The sequence below is a fragment of the Trachypithecus francoisi genome, unplaced genomic scaffold (genome assembly GCF_009764315.1).
Source record: "Trachypithecus francoisi isolate TF-2019V2 unplaced genomic scaffold, Tfra_2.0 Lachesis_group7, whole genome shotgun sequence".
In the NCBI taxonomy this organism is placed as follows: domain Eukaryota; kingdom Metazoa; phylum Chordata; class Mammalia; order Primates; family Cercopithecidae; genus Trachypithecus; species Trachypithecus francoisi.
Genome location: NW_022681472.1, coordinates 84,818,446 through 84,840,803, shown reverse-complemented (window position 1 = coordinate 84,840,803; position 22,358 = coordinate 84,818,446). Strand labels below are relative to the sequence as shown.

Sequence of the window (22,358 nt, the reverse complement as noted above, 5' to 3'; positions counted from 1 at the left end):
TACCACTACATCATGATTACAGGCGGCCACCAGCTTATGATGGTTTTAGGATTTTTTTTGACTTTATGATGGGTTTATTGGGATGTAAACCCATTTCAAGCCGAGGAGCTCCTTAGGACTTACGAATCATACCTCTTTCACATCACGGTAAAGTTGGAAAATTGTTAAGTCAAGCTGTCATTAAGTAGGAGACTGCTATATTGCTAATGTTAAAGGTATTTTTGACTTATGATGGGTTTACTGGGAATTAACCACAATGTAAATCAAGGACCATCTGTATCTTGTATAGTTTTTACTAATGCATTGAAAGAGATCTGTGTAAATTATCTATGACTTCAGAATATGCATATTACCTCCAACTGTGTTAACTCATGTTTTTAAAGAGAATAATGGTATTTTTACACTACGTGGATGTGCTGCAGTAGAATTTTTCTAAGCTACAAAAGTGTATGAATAAAAAATCAACTTAAACTTTTTGGGAAATAATTTCTACTAAAGATTCATAATCAGCATATTCCTTCAATGACCAAGTTCATCCAGTAGATAATCTCCTTGCATAAAAGTTTCAAGATCATGCAGTGACTTGCTTATTCTGTAATCTGAGACCTGGTTCTGTGGAAAATTATAGGTTCTTATTTTCTCTGATCTTCCTTTACTTCCGATCTGAATTTTTCTAGCACTGTGTTTATTCATTTCTTCTTCTAGATACATGTTGTATAGTTTTACACGTAACTTTTTCATAGTCAGCTCTTTACTTTTCAGTTGAGATCTCTCTTGCTGACATTCAGAAACACCTGAATAGTGTTACAAGAATTAAAAAGTTTTAATAGAAAAATCTTCTTTACTTATTTTCAAGGAATACTCCTTTTCCTTCTCATCCCTTTTCTTCTTCCTGTTGGAAGATGAACTAGCTGGACAGCACCGTCCGTGGTATTTACATGTTGCTCCCCCCCCCGCCCCCCCCAGCTCCACTGGCTCGCTTAGTGTCGATTCTCTAATCTTTCGGATTCATCACCAGATTAATCTCAGTAGGTTGGGGCAATACTGCTTACAGTCATGGTGCTAGTATGGATGAGGCCTTGCTTTTCTGTCTTTGGCACTCTTTGTACTCTGCGCACACATCCTTCAAATTTCATGTGCCTATAGGCTTCTGAACCCCCAATGCTGGCAGATGCATGTCTGAGGCCACCTATTTCACTGGGAAAATATTCCAGGGTTTCAAAATGCCATCTTTTAAACGCAGCGTATTGCTGATACATATCAAATATCTCTGAAGTAAACAACATTGCCTCCTGACCTCCAACTCCTGCAGTTACTTCCAGGATCAAATCATTTTCATCTGTTTCTTCTGCTGCTTCAACTGGTTATTTCTTTTTACAACACAGAGTTATTTCATTCTCTGCAAGTTTCCTTAAATCGTCATCCTTTTTGTGCAGCAAGTACTCGGTCTCCTGCAGCTCCCGTTCCTTCTTGTTCAGCAGCTTGACCACCGCCAACAACTCATGCCTACTGACCTTCAAATGGGCTTCAGACCCCACCTGGCGCCTGAGAAAGGTCTGCAAGGGCCCACCTCAGGCGAACAGCCTCTCCAGTGGCAGGCTACCTCAGCTCAGGGGCCTGGTGGGCTGGGCCAATGGTCCCTGTGGGGCCAGAGCCACCAGGCAGCGCCCTCAGCAAGTTTTATATCACACTGTGCGGTTTGATCTACAAGCCAGTAGATGGTGCTTATAGGTAAGAGCTGGTGCAGCTAGTGTGGCTGGGTATATACTTGATCCTTGTTTACAGGCAGAAGCTCTGTTGCCCTGGACAATGAACTGATTCGTGGAATGCATAGTGGTCTGAGCTCCCTGCTCAGCCCCTTGGGCGGGGGGGTGGTGCTCACTGGGGGTGCACCTACAGGTCCCGTGATGGCAGGCACAAGCACCTGTGCTGAGGGAGAATCCAGTGGGTGACCACCAAGCACCCAGAGATGTGCCTAGGTGTGGAGCTGGAAAACTTCCTCAGTTCCGTTCTCTGTATGGTGATGGGGGGCAGCCTGAACTCTCATCCAGGAGAGTGGATGTTCCAGATGCCTGGCGATCTGCCTGGTGTGTAGCGGAGAGGACTCCTCTGCACCAGGGTCTCTGCGCAGAAACAGTGGGGCAGGTCAGGCTGCTTATCAAGTTGAGTGAGTGTTCCAAATGGCTGGAGATCTGCCTGAGTGTGGAGGAGAGAGGGCCCCCTGCACCAAGATCTCTGCACAAGAGGGGTGAGGAGACTCAGGCTGCTGATCTGGGCAAGCAGATGCTCTGTACGTCTGGAGATCTGCCTGGGCGTAGAGCAGTGAGGACCCTGTTGCACCATAGTCTATGTCCAGGAGGGATGGGGCAGCTTAGGCTGCTGGTCCAGGCCAAGTGTGCTCTGAATGCCTGGATTTCTGTCTGGGGTGGAGTGGAGAGGGCCCTGCTACACCATGATCTCAGAGGAGCAGTCTGGGCACTCAGCAATGACACATGCAGGCGGGTTCCAGGTTGCCAAGATGGCCCTGGCTGAAGCCTTGCTGCCCACAGAAAACTGCAGCTGTAGCAGCTTTCCTCCTGCCCCAGACCTGTGATGGGGAGAACACAATTCTAGCACCTATTGCTGAGGCACTTTCCACAGTTCTGACTGTGGAGACTCCTACCCCGCTCCAGAGCAGGTGCTCCAATCTCTTACCCAAGACTAAAATGCCTGTGCAGTCATGCTACTGGTCAGCAAAGGATGGGTGACTTTGCATGCGCCTGGATTAAAAATGGCATCCTGATCTCAGTCCTGAGTCTGGGAATATGTCTGTGGCTTTTCCCATTCACATTCCTTCACGGTGGCTTCAAACCTCTCCCCAAGTTAGTTCCACGGCTTGAGAGAAACGAAGTGCTCTCCCTTGGTCTGTCTTTCTCAGATCCCCATGGAAAGGTGACTTACAGAGTGGGATTCTCTGCCTCTCTCACATACTGAGGCTTCACTCACTTTGATCAACCATACACTGTCATGAGGGCTGTTGGCCGGTGTTCTCCTCCCTGGGATTTGGAATGTCCTTCACAATTCTGGTAGATTCACGTTTTCCTCCTTGAATTAAGCTCACAGAGTTGATCCTTATGCACTGCCTTGCTGTTTCCAAGTGGCTGAGCACACACTAAAAGCCTTTAATCCACCATCTTGAGAAAAAGATTGTCTTTTCTTACAAGGACGTAAGTCATATATCCTTATATGTCCATTGTAAGTCATGGATTTAGGGCTCACTCTAATCCAGTATGACTTCTTTTTAGCTAAATACATCTGCAAGGGCTGTATTTCCAAATAAGGTCACATTCTGAGGATCTGGATGAATGTAAACTTCCAAGTAAACTTTCTTGACTTCAGGGGCCACGTGCGTAAATAAGTAAGTGAATAGGGGTGTGTGTGTGTGTTTGTGTACTGGGTGTGGGTGGGAAGTTGTTGGAAGACTGAGACATGGGGGTATCCCACTACAGCCATTTAAAACACTATTCTGGATATATATATAAAAGCTGAGCTGCTGTAACTGGGCTTGCAGGCTACCAGTTTGGGATCCTTCCTGGGCCAGAGAAACACATTTGAATTTATTCCAAGTGAAAATAAGTCACGGAGACTCTGGCTGCTAGAGGTACGGGGTAGACGGGAGGAGGGACTGGATTGGAAGGGAGCCTGCATGGAGGTAAGTACAACATCAAGGAAGTTTCTCTAATTGTCCAGGCATAGTATGGAATACTTTAAAAGACAGGAGCTTGGAAAGTAAGTGTATTTAATTCCAGTTTAAGTAGATGCCAAGAACACCTTGCAGGTAATTAAAAAAAACTTGATTCGCATATCAGATCACATCTTTGTGGGTTATTTGTAAAATGACAGTGACTAATAATATTTTCTAGCAAATTTCCAATATATGCCAGAAGGTGGCAGCATTGTCAAACAGCAGGATGCTTGGTGCTGCCTGCCACTCTCCTTTATATGCCTTGGGACCCACTGAATTCAAGGCCATCTCCTCTCTCTCACCCCCGCCCTTCTGCATCCCCTCTTCCATGTCTTTCTCCTTGCGGGGTTAACATGGCGTGGGCTGGGAGAAGTGGGGCATCAACACTGGTCTCCTTTTATACTAATATCCTCAGAATAGAACCTCCTTAAAACACTACTTTGATTGTATTAAATGTCTCCCTTAAAAATCTCTGGGAGGTAAGACCAGAATGATGAGGAACTTAGAACAATTTCCCATATTTCAGAAAAGCCATGCCTTGGTAAATGTCAGCTGCTTATGCTAGGATCGTTATGGATTCTGTGATAAATCTGATTGTCTCATGCTGAGCAAAGACCTGGGTTGGGAGTTTCAAATATTTTTCCAGAAGCAGAGAAATATTATCTCTAAGTAAATTCAGTCAGGCAATTAAACTCTTTCAAAACATTGGAATCTTGATTAACACATAAGAAAGCAGGGGTGGTGAGAATCTTGGGCTTCATTATCTTGGTGGATACAAAGGTCATCTTCATTTAAAAGACTGTTTTGATTAGGGTGGCAGGGCTAACCAAAAAAACCTGGGTTTGGAGTTGGGCCGATCCCTAACTCTGCAACCTCCAGTAAATAATTCAAAATCTTTGAGCTTCATTTTTCTCATTGCATTGGATTGCTATTGACATAAATTAAATAGTGTATATGAAGAACCTAGTATAGTGCTAGCACATAGTTGATGCTCAACAAGCTTTTCTTGAATGAATGGAACTAACAGCCAGAGCAATATTGAGTTTTAGAAGCCTGCTGTGTGCCTGATATTGTGGTCGTGGCAAGACTCAAAAGCAACAAATGGAAAGAAGAAAAGAATATGATTCTCTGATCTGGGACATTTAAATTACTATTTTTAATTTTTAGATCTTGGGCAATTGAACACATTTGAAACTGCCCCCTGGCTCTGGAGGGGGGTGATAAGTAAATGAGATGCCAGGCCACGTGCCACTTTTCTTACATACCTCACAGCATGCAGCAGAGTACACAATATCAACTCTAGAAATTGAGCCATTAGAAAGGAACGCATGAGTATGTCTTTGATTTGAATACAGGTAATCATCTCATTACCTGAGGTTCGAGGGAGGGCAAATCTTCCCTTTAATCTCTACTGGCTTTATTGTCAGGGAACAAGACAGGGACTTGCTGCCATTATTCACCATCTCTTATTTGAGGACACTTACTTAGCCTGTGCTCAAACAGATAGTCTAATAAGATGCTTGATGGAGAGAGGGTGTGTGTGAACGTGAACGTGGAAAATGGTGGCCCCAAGGTCTTCCTCTTGAGCTTTCTCAGGCTAGCCGAGGACAGGAGCAATCACAACAGCTCAAGTTAGAAAGGGGCTGAAGGGTTGACTTGTTCAACTGGCCTTGTATTCTCAAATTTCTTTTTTGATATTGCTTCAGGAACACTTCAAGAAAACCTGCAAGTAGAGCTTGAGATCTCGGTACCCTGTGCCACCTTGCAATGCCTTTTTCTTCTCAGGAGAAGCTGGGCTTCTCAAACTATGCCCTTTGTTAATTGTTCTTTCTTTGAATACTTCAAGGCCCTGCATTCCTTCTACATGTGGCTCCCTCCCACCCCAGTAATGGAGGAGGATTATGTGAATTCTAATAACATTTTTTTCCATAATTTCCAATAGCTCCTTTTTGGATAATTATGCTGTCTAATACTTTTTCGTTAAAAGTATCATTTTATTGAAGAATTATACTTCTGTTTCTGTGCGTGAACATATATAGATTTCTATAAAAATTCAGGAAGCGGCTGGGTGCAGTGGCTCACGCCTGTAATCCCAGCACTTTGGGAGGCTGAGGTGGGCGGATCATGAGGTCAAGAGATCAAGACCATCCTGACTAACATGGTGAAATCCTGTCTCTACTAAAAATACAAAAAATTAGACGGGCATCATGGCAGGTGCCTGTAGTCCCAGCTACTTGGGAGGCTGAGGCAGGAGAATGGCGTGAACCAGGGAGGCGGAGCTTGCAGTGAGCCAAGATTGCGCCACTGCACTCCAGTCTGGGCAACAGAGCGAGAGTCCGTCTCAATTTAAAAAAAAAAAAAAAAAAATCAGAAACCAGCTTGTCATTAAGTGAGTTGTAACTCATTGTTTATTGGATGCATACAGATACCAGGAATACGGGAGTGAATAAGACAGAAAACCCGCCCTCCAGGAGTTTGTATTTTAATAAGCTGTCATCTCACACAAGGTGAAAGATTGTATTATCTATTGCATAACAAATTGTTATTGTATTATTTATTGTATTATCAATACAATCTATTGATAAATAAAGAGATTGTATTATCTATTGCATAACAAATCACCCCCAAAACATAATGGCTTAAAATAATAAACATTTAACTTGTATTTTCCTCTTTCTGCTGGTTAAGAATTTGGGAATGGCCTACCTGGCTGGTTCTGACTTAGGGTCTTACATGTGACTGCAGTTGGATGTTGGCAAAGGCTGGAGTCATCTGAAAGCTTAAATGAGGCTGAAGAATCTGTTTTGAAGATGGCTGTCTCACACGGCTGTAAGCAGGAGGCCTTAGTTCCTAACCATGTGGCCTCTCCATAGATGGCTTGAGTACCCTCACAACATGGAGGTTGGCGTTCTTCAGAGTGAGTGATTGCCTCAGGATACAGCAAGCCTACCTTTCCCCAGAGGCCATGATTGCCTCAGGATGCAAAAGCAAGCTTTTGTACCCACATGTTAATTAATTAGTTAATTCAACAAGTATTTATTGAACACTGACTGTTTGCTAGAAGTTCCAGCATTGAAACATCCCTCATTCTTTCCTCACTGAGAGTTTGGAAAAAGTAAAAATACTTTCAGCTTAGTTAAAGATTGGAAGGACTAGAGTAGTAGTATTTTCTAGAGTCATTCATAGAGAAATAAACCATCTAACCAAGGCAGGGGTGCAATCCAACCACTTGCAAATAAACAGTGCAATTTTATTTGATTCAAGTGTGCTCTGGGTCTCTTTTTATTTTGGAAATCATTGTGCTTTTGGAATGGCTGCCTAGCAACCAGGGCTTTGCTCAGTTCACACCAGGAGTGTTTGAGCAGAGTTGTTTAATGGCATTAAAATTCACTGGGTTTCCCAAGCAGTAGAAAAACTGCTAGACGCAGCTGAGTGTGGTGGCTCATGCCTGTAATCCCAGCATTTTGGGAGGCCAAGGCGGGCAGATCACGAGGTCAGGAGTTCAAGACCAGCTTGACCAGGATGGTGAAACCCTGTGTCTACTAAAAATACAGAAAAGAGAGAAAAAAAATTAGCTGGGCGTGGTGGTGCGTGCCTGTAATCCCAGCTACTCAGGACGCTGAGGCAGGACAATTACTTGAACCCAGGAGGCGGAGGTTGCAGTGAGCCGAGATTGCGCCACTGCACTCCAGCTTGGGTGACAGAGAGAGACTCCATCTCAAAAAAAAAAAAAAAAAAAGGAAAAGAAGAAAACTGCTAGATGCTGAGCCTGTATGGCCACCTAGCAGTGCAGAGGGTGAGTGTCAAGGTCGGAAGACCCTGGGAGGGGTAGAATTTTTCTAGGTTGGGAGGAAGGATGTGCATGCACGATGGTAGTTTTATGCATGGTTGGCTAACAGTGGCATGATTCACATCTAAGAATAGATAACATTTGTTTGAAAATGTTCTTGGTGTTTGCTTTCAGCGATGCTTACACTGAAATGGGAATGACACAGAAAAATAGAATGTGGTGAGTATGTCCCTCTTGTTTGTGAACATTCTACAGTTTTGTGATTAGCAGCTTTCAATTTTAGAACTCTGGCACATAGATCATTCAAATCAACTTATTTCTCAAAATTTGCACTGGCCCCAAACAAAAACATATGACTAGAATCCTTTTTAAAAATGGGGTTTGAAAAAAGTTAAATCCATCTGTATGCAAGACTATGCTATACGTGGTCTTGGACCCTGGGTTAAGTGCTGTTGAAGTGAGAAAGACATTGTTTGGCATTTACCATTCATTCATTCATTTATTCAACAAATATTAAAGGTACAATTTTCCAGGCACTCTGTTAGGCATTGGAATATAGACATCAATAAAATAGACACATTCGCTGTCCTTATAGTATTACATTCTAGTGGGACTCATGACATATGAGAAAGAGAGAAAAACTCACATAGCTCTCCTGGGGCAGTAGAAGGGCCAAAGGACTCCAGCAGGTGAAATAAGGATTTTGACAGCTACACAGGAAACTCACAGCTGCCAAATTCTGCCTTTCTGGATGCTTTTCTGTGAATCCCATCCATGACAGGTGAATTCTTATGTAATAGACTTGTTTATAAGCTACACCAACCCAAGGTGTCCAACTGGGCTACCAGAAATAAAACTGTAACTCCTTCACTCACCCACATTGATTATTCGTTAAAGCTTCACCTCTTTCAAAATCTCTCCCTCTCATTCAAGGAGGGCTCTGAAATTTTTTCACACATGCTTGCAAATTGCTATTCCCTAGAGCACTGTAGGGTTTCTAGTGAGATGTCATTGAAGACTCATGAACAGTGGGAAGAAATAATCAAATGTATCTTTAAGATTAATTTGCAAACAGGGAATAAGAAATACCATAAAGAAGCATACTGGAAGGATTTTTATATGTTTTTATTTTTTTTTGGCCAACTAGCTCTCCTTTCTCAGTTTAGTTCTTCAATTCTGCTTTGGGGGACCATCTTTTCCACTCTTAGTCATTGTGATTTGGGTGGGGCTAATCTAACCCCCACTCTGGGGGTGGGGTTAGTGAACTAGCTCTGGCTGAGGAGAAAACATACAGCACATTGTTCCAAAACCACAACAATTGTTCCGAAACCACAACAATCATTCATAGAATGTTTGCTGGAACCATGAGTGAGGCCTCCTCTTACCAATGGGGTTGCCAGTTGGTAGGATGCAAACCCAAAACTCTGTTTGCTATTACATAAGAAAAACTACTGACTGAAAGTGCTGTCAAGTCAGACAGAACTAGAGCAGTGATAAGGAGAGTGATATTTGGTAATAATGAGGACCTGGATCCAGCCCTGTCTGAAGTCTAATTTTCAGTTACATTTTCCCACAAATTATTATCTTTTTTTTTTTTTTTTTTTTTTTTTTGAGACGGAGTCTCGCTCTGCCGCCCAGGCTGGAGTGCTGTGGCCGGATCTCAGCTCACTGCAAGCTCTGCTTCCCGGGTTCACGCCATTCTCCTGCCTCAGCCTCCCGAGTAGCTGGGACTACAGGCGCCCACCACCTCACCTGGCTAATTTTTTTGTATTTTTTATTAGAGACGGGGTTTCACCGTGTTAGCCAGGATGGTCTCGATCTCCTGACCTCGTGATCCGCCCGTCTCGGCCTCCCAAAGTGCTGGGATTACAGGCTTGAGCCACCGCGCCCGGCCTATTATCTTTATTAGAGGTGATTTGAGTTGGAATTTCTACGATTTCCACAAGAAGATCCTGGGGTAATACACTAGAATATTGAGCAATATCAAGGCTTTAACACTAACAGTTGTAAAGTAATTAAAATTAGGGATGCCTTTGAGAAGGATTACAAAAAGATGTGGTAGATGAAGGAGAGAAGAGTAAGGCAGTAGGATTTGCCAGCTTTAGCCAGATGATTAAGAAGATAGTGCTATCTGTTCTTAATAGAAACAAAGAAGTCAGGAAAATGATTTGGAGTAAGGCAAAGGGGTGGGAGTGAAATCTACTGTAGACATGTTGAGTTGCTACTGATAGCTGGGCATCTAACCTAGTAGTTGAAAATTTGGGACTGAGTCAATGTGGAGAGACCATTTCTACAGTGGGAGGCAATAATTAAAAATGATGTGCCAGTTAAATCATGAAGGGAGAACATGATGAATACGGAAGAAGAATGGGCCATTGGAAGACCCAGGTTTAGGATTCAAGAAGAAAATGTGAAACCAACAAAAATGGTTTCTTGTCCCAGTGCCTTTGCATGTGGGACCTTGGTCCCCTGGGATCCACTACTCTTATGTCAGTCACTTCTTTAAGAGAGTTCAGATAGAACTTCTTCTAGCCTATCTTCTCTGCCTGTCCATCTTGTGCACCTGAGGTTGGGCTTCCCGTGTCTATTTCAGTTTCCCACTGCACTAATTCCATTTTATTGTCACTATACCTCTGAGTCTGCTTCTGCAACAGACTTGGCTAGAATTGGAAACCAAATCTTCCTGATTCTAGAAGGCATGCTTTTCCCACTGTGCTTTGCTGTGATGATTTTTAGCCTACCTACAGTAGAACAATTGAAAACACCAATGAGATGATGTATATGAAATTGCTTTGGAAACTATAAATTAACATGTAAGCATAAGCTGACATTACTATTGCAAATCTGTTACTGACTATATATTTGTGTGCGTTTAAGGTGACATTATTGCAAATGTAGATAGTATATGTACACATGTGCATTAACATGTAATATGTAATAAAGCATGTGTATATATACAGATAGAATAACATTAATATTTTATGTCTGTGGAATTATTCTTACATGTTATATTTATGTGGGTGTGAATGTGTGTATATTTATTACAGTACTCAGGAGACAATCAAGTTGTTGGCTTTTAAAATGTACTCTATTAAATGAGAATTTAGACAAAAAAAAGAATTTTTCTGATATGTCCTGATACCAGTACTGTAAATACTCAAATTCATAATCTTGAATGTTGATAATAATAGTAATTATTTGCTACACCTGAATTTGTGGTCTTTAGCCTACAAAGGATGATCACAAGCACTATTCTATCTGTTCTTACCAAAACACTGTGAGGGTATCTGATTTGTATATTGGGAAGTATTGGCTTTGATGTTTGGCAGACTAGGGCTTCTACTCTGGATCCTGTCTACTTTCTAGCTTGGTTCTTTTGAGCACATTATAATAGTTACATGATTGAGTGTGTTTTCTGTTCATATTCTTTTACATATTGTTTCTAATTTTTCATAGGGACTCCTAAAGGGTAGATATTGTTCCCATTTATGGATGAGAATACTTGTTATTGGAGTAGTTATGTGACTTGGATATTTATTTATTTATTTATATTTTTGAGATAGAGTCTCGCTCTGTCACCCAGGCCGGACTGCAGTGGCGTGATCTCGGCTCACTGCAAGCTCTGCCTCCCGGGTTCACACCATTCTCCTGCCTCAGCCTCCCGAGTAGCTGGGACTACAGGCGTCCGTCACCACGCCCGGCTAATTTTTTGTATTTTTAGTAGAGATGGGGTTTCACTGTGTTAGCCGGGATGGTCTCCATCTCCTGACTTCATGATCTGCCCACCTTGGCCTCCCAAAGTGCTGGGATTACAGGCATGAGCCACCACGCCTGGCTGATATTTATTTATTTATTTATTTATTTAGAGATGGAGTCTTGCTCTGTTGCCCAGGGTGGAGTGAAGTGAAGTGATATTGGCTCACTGCAACCTCTGCCTCCTGATTTCAAGCGATTCTTATGCCTCAGCCTCCTGAGTAGATGGGATTACAGATGCACAGCACTACATCCAGCTAATCTTTGTATTTTTAGTAGAGACAGGGTTTCACCATGTTGGCCAGGCTTGTCTCAAATTCCTGGCCTCAAGTGATCTGCCTGCCTCAGCCTCCCAAAGTTTTGGGATTACAGGCGTGAGCCACCGTGCCTGGCCACTTGAATCTTTTAAAAATGTATTGAGTTATTTTATGGACTAAAATATAATCTACCTTAGTAAGTATTCCATGTACTCTTGGAAAAAAATGTGTATTATGCTTATACAGAGTGGTGGATTCTATAAACGTTAATTTGGTCAAGTTAGTTGACAGTATTGATCAAGTCTTCAGTTTCCTTACCAATCTTCTGTCAATTTGTTTGATTAATTACTGAGTTAGTGATATTGAAATCTTAGACCAAAATTGTCAGTTTTTCACATCTCTTTTTGGTTTTATCAGCTTTTACTTCATGTATTTTGAAATTCTATTATTAGGTGTGTAAATATTCAGAATTGTTATGTTTTCTTGAATTTATCTCTTGTTATGAAATGAACATTATTATCTGTGGTAATATTATGTCTTCTGAAGTCTATTTTGTTTGAATTTAATATAGCCAAATGCATCTTTCTTTTTTAGGTTTTTTAAAAAATTATACTTTAAGCTCTGGGATACATATGCAGAACATGCAGGTTTGTTACGTAGGTATACATGTGCCACGGTGGTTTGCTGCACCCATCAACCCGTCATCTACATTAGGTATTTCTACTAATGCTATCCCTCCCCTCGCCCCCTACCTCCCGACAGGCCCTGGTGTGTGATGTTCCCGTCCCTGTGTCCATGAATTCTCATTGTTCAACTCCCATTTATGAGTGAGAACATGTGGTGTTTTGTTTTCTGTTGCTGTGTTAGTTTGCTGAGAGTGATGGTTTCCAGCTTCATTCATATCCCTGCAAAGGACATGAACCTATCCTTTTTTATGGCTGCATATTATTCCATGGTATGTAAGTGCCACATTTTCTTTATCCAGTCTATTGTTGATGGGCATTTGGGTTGGTTCCAAGTCTTTGCTATTGTGAATAGTGCTGCAATAAACATAGGTGTGCATGTGTCTTTATAGTAGAATGATTTATAATCTTTTGGGCATATACCCAACAATGGGATTGCTGGGTCAAATGGTATTTCTGGTTCTAGATCCCTGAGGAATCTCCACACTGTCTTCCACAATGGTTGAACTAATTTCACTCCCACCAACAGTGTAAAAGCATTACTATTTCTCCACATCCTGTCCGGCATCTGTTGTTTCCTGACTTTTTAATAATCGCCATTCTACCTGGCATGAGATGGTAGTATCTAATTGTGGTTTTGATTTGTATTTCTCTAATGACCAGTGATGAGATGATGAGCTTTTTTTCATATATTTGTTGGCCACATAAATGTCTTATTTTGAGAAGTGTCTGTTCATATCCTTTGCCCACTTTTTGATGTGGTTGTTTGATTTTTTTTTGTAAATTTGTTTAAATTCCTTGTAGATTCTGTATATTAGCTCTTTGTCAGATGGATAGATTGCAAAAATTTTCTCCCATTTGGTAGGCTGCCTGTTTACTATACTGATAGTTTCTTTTGCTGTGCCTAAACTCTTTAGTTTAATTAGATCCTATTTGTCAATTCTGGCTTTTTTTTTGCCCTTGGTTTTGGTGTTTTAGTCATGAAGTCTTTGCCCATGCATATGTCCTGAATAGTACTGACTATGTTTTCTTCTAGGATTTTTATAGTTTTAGGTCTAACATTTAAGTCTTTAATCCATCTTGAATGAATTTTTGTATAAGGTGTAAGGAAGGAGTCCAGTTTCAGTTTTCTGCATATGGCTAGCCAGTTTTCCCAACACCATTTATTAAATAGGGAATTCTTTCCCTATTGCTTGTTTTTGTCAGGTTTGTCAATGATCAGATTTTTGCAGATGTGTGCCATTATTTCTGAGGCCTCTCTTCTGTTCCACTGGTCTCTCTCTATATATATTTTGGTACCAGTACTATACTGTTTGGGTTACTGTAGCCTTATAGTATAGTTTGAAGTCAGGTAGTGTGATGCCTCCAGCTTTGTTCTTTTTTTTTTTCTTAGGATTGTCTTGTCTATATGGGCTCTTTTTTGGTTCCATATGAAATTTAAAGTAGTTTTTTTCTAATTCTGTGAGGAAAGTCAATGGTAGCTTGATGGAGATAGCATTGAATCTCTAAATTACTTTGGGCAGTATGGCCATTTTCACAATATTAATTCTTCCTATCATGAGCGTGGAATGTTTTTCCATTTGTTTGTGTTCTGTCTTATTTCCTTGAGCAGTGGTTTGTAGTTCTCCTTGAAGAGGTCCTTCACATCCCTTGTAAGTTGATATCACCACTGATCCCACAGAAATACAAATGACCATCAGAAAATACTAGGAACACCTCTGCACAAATAAACTAGAAAATCTAGAAGAAATAAATAAATTCCTGGACACATACACCCTCCCAAGACTAAACCAGGAAGAAGTCCAATCCCTGAATAGACCAATAACAAGTTCTGAAATTGAGGCAGTAATTAATAGCCAACCAACCAAAAAAAAAAAAAAAAAAAAAAAGGAAAAAGCCCAGGACCAGAAGGATTCACAGCCAAATTCTATGAGATGTAAAAGAGGAGCAGGTGCCATTCCTTTTGAAACTATTCCAAAGAATAGAAAAAGAGGGGTTCCTCCCTAACTCATGTTATGAGACCGGCATTATTCTGATACTAAAACCTGTCAGAGACACAACAACAACAAAATCTCAGGCCAATATTCCTGAACATCAATGCAAAAATCCTTAATAAAATACTGGCAAATCAAATCTAGCAGCACTTCAAAGAGCTTATCCACCATAATCAAGTCAGCTTCATCCCTGGGATGCAAGGCTGGTTCAACATATGCAAATCAATAAATGTAATCCATCGCATAAACAGAACCAATGACAAAAACCACATGATTATGTCAACAGATGCAGAAAAGGCCTTCAATAAAGTTCAACACCCCTTTATGCTAAAAACTCTCAATAAATTTGGTATTGATGGAATGCATCTCAAAATAGTAAGAGTTGTTTATGACCAACCCACAGCCAATCTCAAACCGAATAGGCAAAAGCTGGAAGCATTCCCTTGAATACTGGCACAAGACAGGGATGCCCTCTCTCACCACTCCTCTTCAACATAGTGTTGGAAGTTCTGGCCAGGGCAATCAGGCAAGAGAAAGAAATACAGTGTGTTCAAATAGGAGGAGAGCAAGTCAAGTTGTCTCTGTTTGCAGATGACATGATTGTATATTTAGAAAACCCCATCATCTCAGCCCAAAATCTCCTTAAGTTGATAGGCAACTTCAGCAAAGTCTCAGGATACAAAATCAATGTGCAAAAATCACAAGCATTCCTATACACCAATAACAAACAAACAGAGAGCCAAATCATGCGTGAACTCCCATTCACAATTGCTACAAAGAGAATGAAATACCAAATGCATCTGTCTTTTGATTGGTATTAATATGTTATATCTTTTCTTACCTTTTTATTTTTAATCTGTCTCTTCATATTTAAAGTACCTTTCTTATAGAAAGCATATAGTTGTGTCTTGCTTTTTCCCACATTCTGAAAATCTCTGCCTTTTAATTGGGATATTTAGACCACTTACATTTAATGGGATTCTTGATATGGCATGTTTAAGTCTATCATCTTGCCACTTTTTAAAGAAGTTGCCCACATGTTGTTTCCTTTTTCTTGCCTACTTTTGGAATGAGTATTTTTTTTTAAATTCCTTTTTATCTTCTTTGTTGGCTTTTTTGCTGTAACTCTGTATTGTTATTTTAGAAGTTGCTTTAGGTTCAAGTAATATTATACTACTTCATGTACAGTATAAAAAACTTACAATAGCATAATCTATTTTTCTCCTTACAACCTTATGATATTTTTGACATATGTTCTACTTGTACCTGTGCTATAAAACCTGTACTACATTGTTATTATTTTTGCTTAAACAGATTAGTTTGCCTGAAGACATTTAAATAATAAAAAATCTTATATGTTTACTCATGCAGTTACGACTTCCAGGGCTATTAATTCAATTGTGTAGAGCCACATTTCCATCTGATATCGTATTCCATCTGCCTAAATGATGATGTCTTTTTGTATTTCTTGTAATGCAGCTTTGCTGGTGAATACATTTGTTTAGTTTTCATATATCTGTAAAAGTTTTTTTGTTTTGACTTTGTTTTAGTTTGATTTGGAAACTCATTTAAGCTGGGCATAGAATTCTAGGTTGATAGTTTTTCTTTCAATACTTGTACTCAGGGTTTTGAGATTCTTATTCTGTGGGTTTACAGATTTCATCAAATTTGGACATTTTAGAGAAATATTTCCCCCAATTTTTTTTCTGTCTCCTATCACCTCCTTTAAGGACTCTAATTACCCTGTTTGATGCTGGATATTTTTGTGTTCCTATATTATAGAGTCTTGTTCTGGGACACAGTTAAGTTACTTGGAAACAGATTTTTTGAAGTGTTGCTTTTATGTCTTTTTTATAGGCTGGGTCAGAACAGTGTTTAGTCTAGGACTGATTATTTTCCACTACTGAATTAAGAAGACCCTCTGCATATTCTATCTACTGCCCAGAAAATCACAAGGCTTTCACATCTAGCTTGGGGAAGAGACACTGTTTATGACCCTGTGTCATAATATTTATATTAATTTAGTGGTTTCTCTGAGAATTACAATATACATACCTAAATGTTCACATTCTATTTAGAGTTAATATTTTAACACTTCAGGTAAAGCATAGATGCCTTACCATCATCCAGGTCGTTTTATCCTTATCCTTGGTGTTATAATTGACATGTATATTATGTCTACTACATTGGAGACCTCCCAGACAATGTTAGAATTTTTGCTTTCAATAGTCGCACATATTTTTAAGAATTTAAGAGAAGAAAAATAATCTATTGATCGAGTTATTTACATTAATGCCACTCTTCTTTTAATTCTGAAGTTTTCTTCCTTTTGATATAATTCCTCTTCAGCCTGAAGAACTTCCCTTTTTTTCAAGCAGATCTGCTGGTGACAAATCCTCTCAGCCATCTTTCATCTGAGAATGTCTTTATTTCAGAAGATTTTGGCCATATAATTATAAAATCTGTGTGTTTATTTACTGAAGATTTTTAAATTTAAATTGACTTCTTATTTTGGAGGAAGAAATTTAGACAAAATGAAAATTGAAATCACTACCATAAATGGAAAATCAGTATCACTTGCTATAGATAGATGACAACAATAAGATACACAGTGAAAATAAAACATTATTAAAGTTTCTTTTGCCTCCCAGGCACTGGTCATTAAAGAAACTCTCTTTGTAACAAGTTCCCTTTAAGAAACACTGGTTGGATGAATGGATGGATGGAGGAATGAATGAATGAATAATTAAAAACAGACTATTTCTGTCTTTTTATTCATTGAATAAAGATTTACTAAGCCCGCATTCTGTGATGGGCACTGAACTATCTCTGGAGCTGCAATAATCATGCGACAGACGAGGTTTAGGCTCTCCCAGCACTGGCAACTCAGTGTGAAGGAGTGGATCCAACCTTTACCTGAGAGTGGGCTTTGATGGGTGCAAGCTTGGGTAAGCGGCACACTTGAAAAGATGTAAGATGGAAAGGTTGTGAGAAATGAAGCTCTGTTGCCAATTGCTTCAGGCTGTCACTCCCTGTCTGCAGCATCCTGGGTTTTTCTCCCCTGCAGCTTGACCTCAGCTGAGATGGGTAGTGTTTGCTGCTTCCTGTGATGTTTGGAATCATCTCTTAGTATTATAACTGTCTGCTCCAAACATCTTTACTTAGCGTTTAGTGAGAGCCCGACCTTTTTCCACCCAAGGCCATTAGTTATATCAGTGGGCTCTGTGTGTGCTCTTAGTCAGAATAAATCCCCCCTGAGTCAGGGGCAATAGATCATGGGCTCCATCATTTATGGCCTATAAATTAAAGGGTGGTTGGGAAATCTGGCTTCTGTGCCTGGCCGCTCACTCCTTAGATACACAGTGTCACTCTTTTATTGGGGGAGGTTGGGGGAGGCTGTTTGGTCTCCTTCTGAACCCCCTGAAAGACAGTATTTACTGGCTATGGAAATACCTTCACCGCATGTTTATTTCTTTGAGACACTCTGCCTCAAGCTCATTGGATCCTTGTTCTTGTCTCTGTCCGGAGCTGTCTGGGCATTTAATGGCCTTGGGTGGTATGCTCTCCACATTTCCAAGGCTCCTCAGTGACAGCAGAATAGGCTTTTAAAAGTCTCACCACACCCAGAGTGTTTGGGGTTTCATCATGGCAAAGCGTGGCTGTCTTCTGCACTCTGGAGGTTGCATTCCGGAGACAGGGCGTTCCTGCCTTTCCACTGAGGCCACAAGGCTCCATTGATGGTTGGGACTGTCCCCTCCTTGCTCCTTGAGAGCCTCAGCAGCACTCTTGGGGCTCCTGCCTCCCCATGGCCTGTCGCATCACCTTTGAAAACAGACGCATGGCTGTGAAGTTGTAGGTTTCAGGATGGCTTTGCTGTTGTAGGGCGCTTGTTCTCAGAGCCATCTCTGTCAGGTTCAGCTCTTGGAGCATTGTGCTGTCTCCATATTTGGAACAAAATGCTGTCGTGTAAAGCAGTTCTAGCATGTTTCTGTTTAGTCCATAGTGAGCTCATGAGGATCCAGGGAGGAGTGAGGAGCAAAAGTGTGTGAGTCTGTTGCATTCAAGGGATAGCAGAGTTAAAGGAATAGCAAAGATTACTGGTCCCATCGTTTACCAGAGGCCAGCATCCTCACCCCAACATCCCTGACAAGTGCACATCCAGCTTTAGTCTGAATGTGCTGTACCCTGCCTGGATCCCAGCCTTGGTGAGCTCTTCACTTCAGCTGGAACCTCTCAGCCTCATCTTTGTCTCCCCTCATGCCAAGCTCTGAGCCTCCCTGCTGTCCCAAGGCAGGAGTGTTTTAAGAAACTCTAGATGGGTCAAATGAAACTTAATTTCAGGTCCCACTTGGGTTGCCTGTCTAATATTTACCATCTGTCCAGTTATCTGGTAACTGGGATAAACTTTATCTTGATCCCAGCCACCTATCTCTCCCTTAGTCTCTGTGCCCAAGCCCTTGTTTTCATAACATATCTACGTCTCAGCCCTGCATTGCCCTCATGGGATCTTCCTCCCCAGGATTTATAGCCTTGTCCTGGAGTTGCAGCCCAATGATTCGGGTCTTGCTGGCTGATGATGGAACTCCTAGATATAGACTTGTGTAGAGTACCACTTGCCCCTGTTTTCTTGCTGCTTTGTATTCCTGTGACTGCTGGTAACCCTGAACTAGAATCCATCATTAGGAAATAGGCCTAGCACCAGAACTGGCCTGCTGAGTTAGATGCTTTTCCGGGAATTGTAGCTTGGCCCATGCACGAAATGTTTAATTTCAAGTCCCAGACCATCCTGGACCATCCATCAGTCTGTATCATCTAACTGCAGCTAATCATGATATTCCTGTATGCCTATTGAAAAATAAACCTCCTAAGGTAGAAATGTATTCAATGATAAAATATGCCATGTATTGAATAAGTACTACTACATGTTAGACACTTTGCTATGCATTTTTGTGTGCATTATATCCCCAAAGCCTATGAACTAGGTGTTATTATTCTTAATTAATTAAGTTGTTTATTTTTTGAGATAGGATCTTGCTATGGTGCCCAGGCAGGCCTCAAACTCCTGGGCTCAAGTGATCCTTGTGCCTCAGCCTCCCAAGTAGCTGGTACTATGGATGTGTGCCATCATGCCAGGCCCTTTGCCCTTTTATTATTATTTCTAGTAGCATGCAGTGACTCTTCAGAGCACAGGCACTATAACTGGACTACCTGGATCGAAATTCCAATTGTGCCTCTTTTTAGTTGGGTACCTCGGATAAGCTGCTTGGTCTCTTTGGTTTTTAGTTATCTCATTCATAAAATGAGGTTAACTAATGATCACTTCAAATGGTAGTATGAGGACTGAATCAGTTGATGCATTTAAAATATTTAGAACAGGGCCTAGTGGCCCAGAGATGTCAAGTAACTTGCCCAGCACACACAGTAAGTGGCACAGCTGGGACCTGCAGGAAGGACCCTTTGGTCTCTCCCTTTATATCTCATTGTGCCCCCTCATCAGCCTTGAAACCCCTGGGTTTGGGCTGGGTCACCCCTTAGATGGTAATTCTTCGCAACGGTCAGCTTTGCTTTCCTTGGTCTTCAACTCGTCACACTTCATGTGTAAAGACCATGTTATTATCTGCTTATCAAGAAAAAACAGTCTCTGTGTTGTCCTAGCTAAGAGAATGGAACTGACTTTTGGAATACCGGGATCTGGTAGGAGGATCTGCCACTTTCCAGATGAGTGATTTTTGGTAAATCAACAAATCTCTTCCACCTTCAGTTTTCCCATCTGTAAAAGAAAGAGAATAAACTCTACCTTGCAAGCCTGCCGTGAATTCAATTAGATGATATGGATAAGAGAGTGGATGTGAAGTAATTTTGTTAATATCAGTTTTCTCATTTGTAAGGTGGCATGATTGTACATGCATGTAAAGATCAAGTGAAAAGTTCATGTGAAGAGCTTAGCATACCACCTGTCACAGAGTAACTACTCAATAAATGCTACTGTCATCAACATCAGCAACACCAGTAAGATGTCCTAATCAAATGTAAACAAATATTTGGTTGTTTTCCTTTGATGAGGGGTTTCAGCAAATGCATCCATCCTACACCTTCCCCTCCTGGACAAGATGGTCCAGGAGGAATGTATGAATCTGCAAGACGGTTGCCCAGCATTAGGGCATGTAATATGGCTGTGAAGCAGATTTTCTCTCTGCCTGCAGATAACTAGTCTCTAGGGGACTTCAAACCTGTGACCCTGTCTTCATTAGCCATGTGAACTTGCTGGCCTCGTCTGCCCTTGGTAATAATTCCTGCCAGGTCACAAAGAATATCTTTCCCCCACGAGCCTTGGGTTAATAGCAACCTTTGACCCTATTCACTTAAAAGGTAATAAGCAACAGAAGCATTCATTCATCCAGCAAACATTTATCAAGGGACATTCTTGAGTTTCTTAGTTCATCATGACTCAGTGTGCCTGCCGCTGACTCTTTCAGGCTGTCACATTCTTCCCGAGATAAGAACAAAGTCAGGTATTTGAATTTTCCTTGTATTTGGTCCATTCATCACCTTTTCTCTTCTCTCCACACCCAGTCGAATCAGGAACTCACATTAAAAGGGCTTTGAGTTGATGACTCTGAAAAAGCCCAGGACCCTGATTCCCCTTCCTTTATGATCCCATTAGCAGGCTGATGGTGACGACCATGTGAACACACCAAACACAGGAAAGTATCACTGACAAATGCAGAACACATGTTGGCCGGTGCAAGGATGTGGAATTTCCTTTATGCCGGCAGGTCTACTTAATTCAGTTCAGTCCAGCAAGTTTTGGGTACGTGCCCATTTGCCCATTCATTCAATAATTCATTCATTCATCAAAATTTGAGTGTCGTATACAAGCACTGTACTGTGCTGCATGCTAGATTGGAAACAAAAGAAATCTATAATGCTCACCCTGCTGGCATTCTAGTGGAAGATACTGTTTGCATTCGCAAAGCACCCAGAAAAAAATACATGCATGAGGAGAAGAAAAAAATAATATTTACTTCATTTATCATGTATGCTTGCCTTCATTCATTCATTCAATTTGTTAATTACCAACTGTGTGTCATGCACAATGCTAAATGCTGGTACCCAGAGATGAACAACAAAGACATAATTTCTGCCATCACAGAAACTTGGAAGACCACCTTAGATGAGATGATCAGAGAACACCACAATAAAGCTGAGACCTGTATGGTGAGAAAGAACTAGCTTTGCCACCAGTGGTGAAAGGTCATTTCAGACAGAGGGAAGAACTTACACGAAGCCTTATTATAGGAAAGAGATTGACATTTTTGAGAAGACATTTCGAAAACAGGCCAGTGGGGTTGGAAAGTAATGATGAAGGGGAAGGATGACAAGAGATGAGGACAGAATGGGGAAGGGCCACATAATGCAGAGAGCCTTGGCAGGCCATGATGGAAGTGTGGAGATATATAGCTATCTCCCTATCTATCTATCATCTATCTGTCTGTCTATCTATCTATCTATCTATCTATCTCTATCTATCTATCTATTATCTTTCTATCTATATCTCTATCAACTATCATCTCTCTATATCATCTATCATTTATCTATCTATCTATCTATCTATCTATCTATCTATCTATCATCTACCTTTTGAAGCCAAAGGGAAACTTTTTAAAAGAGTTTGAAGCTGAACACTGTCATAATCTAATCTACTGTGTGCTTCTGGTGTGTCAGGAATTGTGCTGAGGATTCTGATGATAAAGTAAACAAACAATACTGAGATTCACTGAGTTTAGAAATTCATCCAATGCCATTCATCGCTTTTTCACAGTAGCAGTCAGCCATCTGAATGTAACCAATTAATGTATGGGATAGATAAAAATTAAAAAAAAAGAAGGGGGAATTCAGTGACAGCTGGAAATAGAAACGCCATAGATGGGATAAGATTTGTTCAGGACCTTCTTGGACACAGAGAGCAGGAATGCTTCTGAACAGGGAGGTAGAATATACAAAATGAAGGGGGATGTGTCAGGAAAAAAAAAGAGAATACTCCTTTCTTCATGTGTTACCTCGTTTAGCCTACACAACATCTCTTTGAGGCAGGTATTATTTCCCCTATTTTCAGATGAGGAAACAGAGGCCCATAAAGTTACCTAGCCAAGGACA

At 40.9% G+C, this 22,358-nt stretch overlaps 1 pseudogene; it reads right to left on the bottom strand.

Annotated features, from left to right (window-relative positions):
- Positions 1-466: 466 nt before the first annotated feature.
- Positions 467-22,358, bottom strand: part of LOC117079084 — a 44,373-nt pseudogene continuing 22,481 nt past the window's right edge.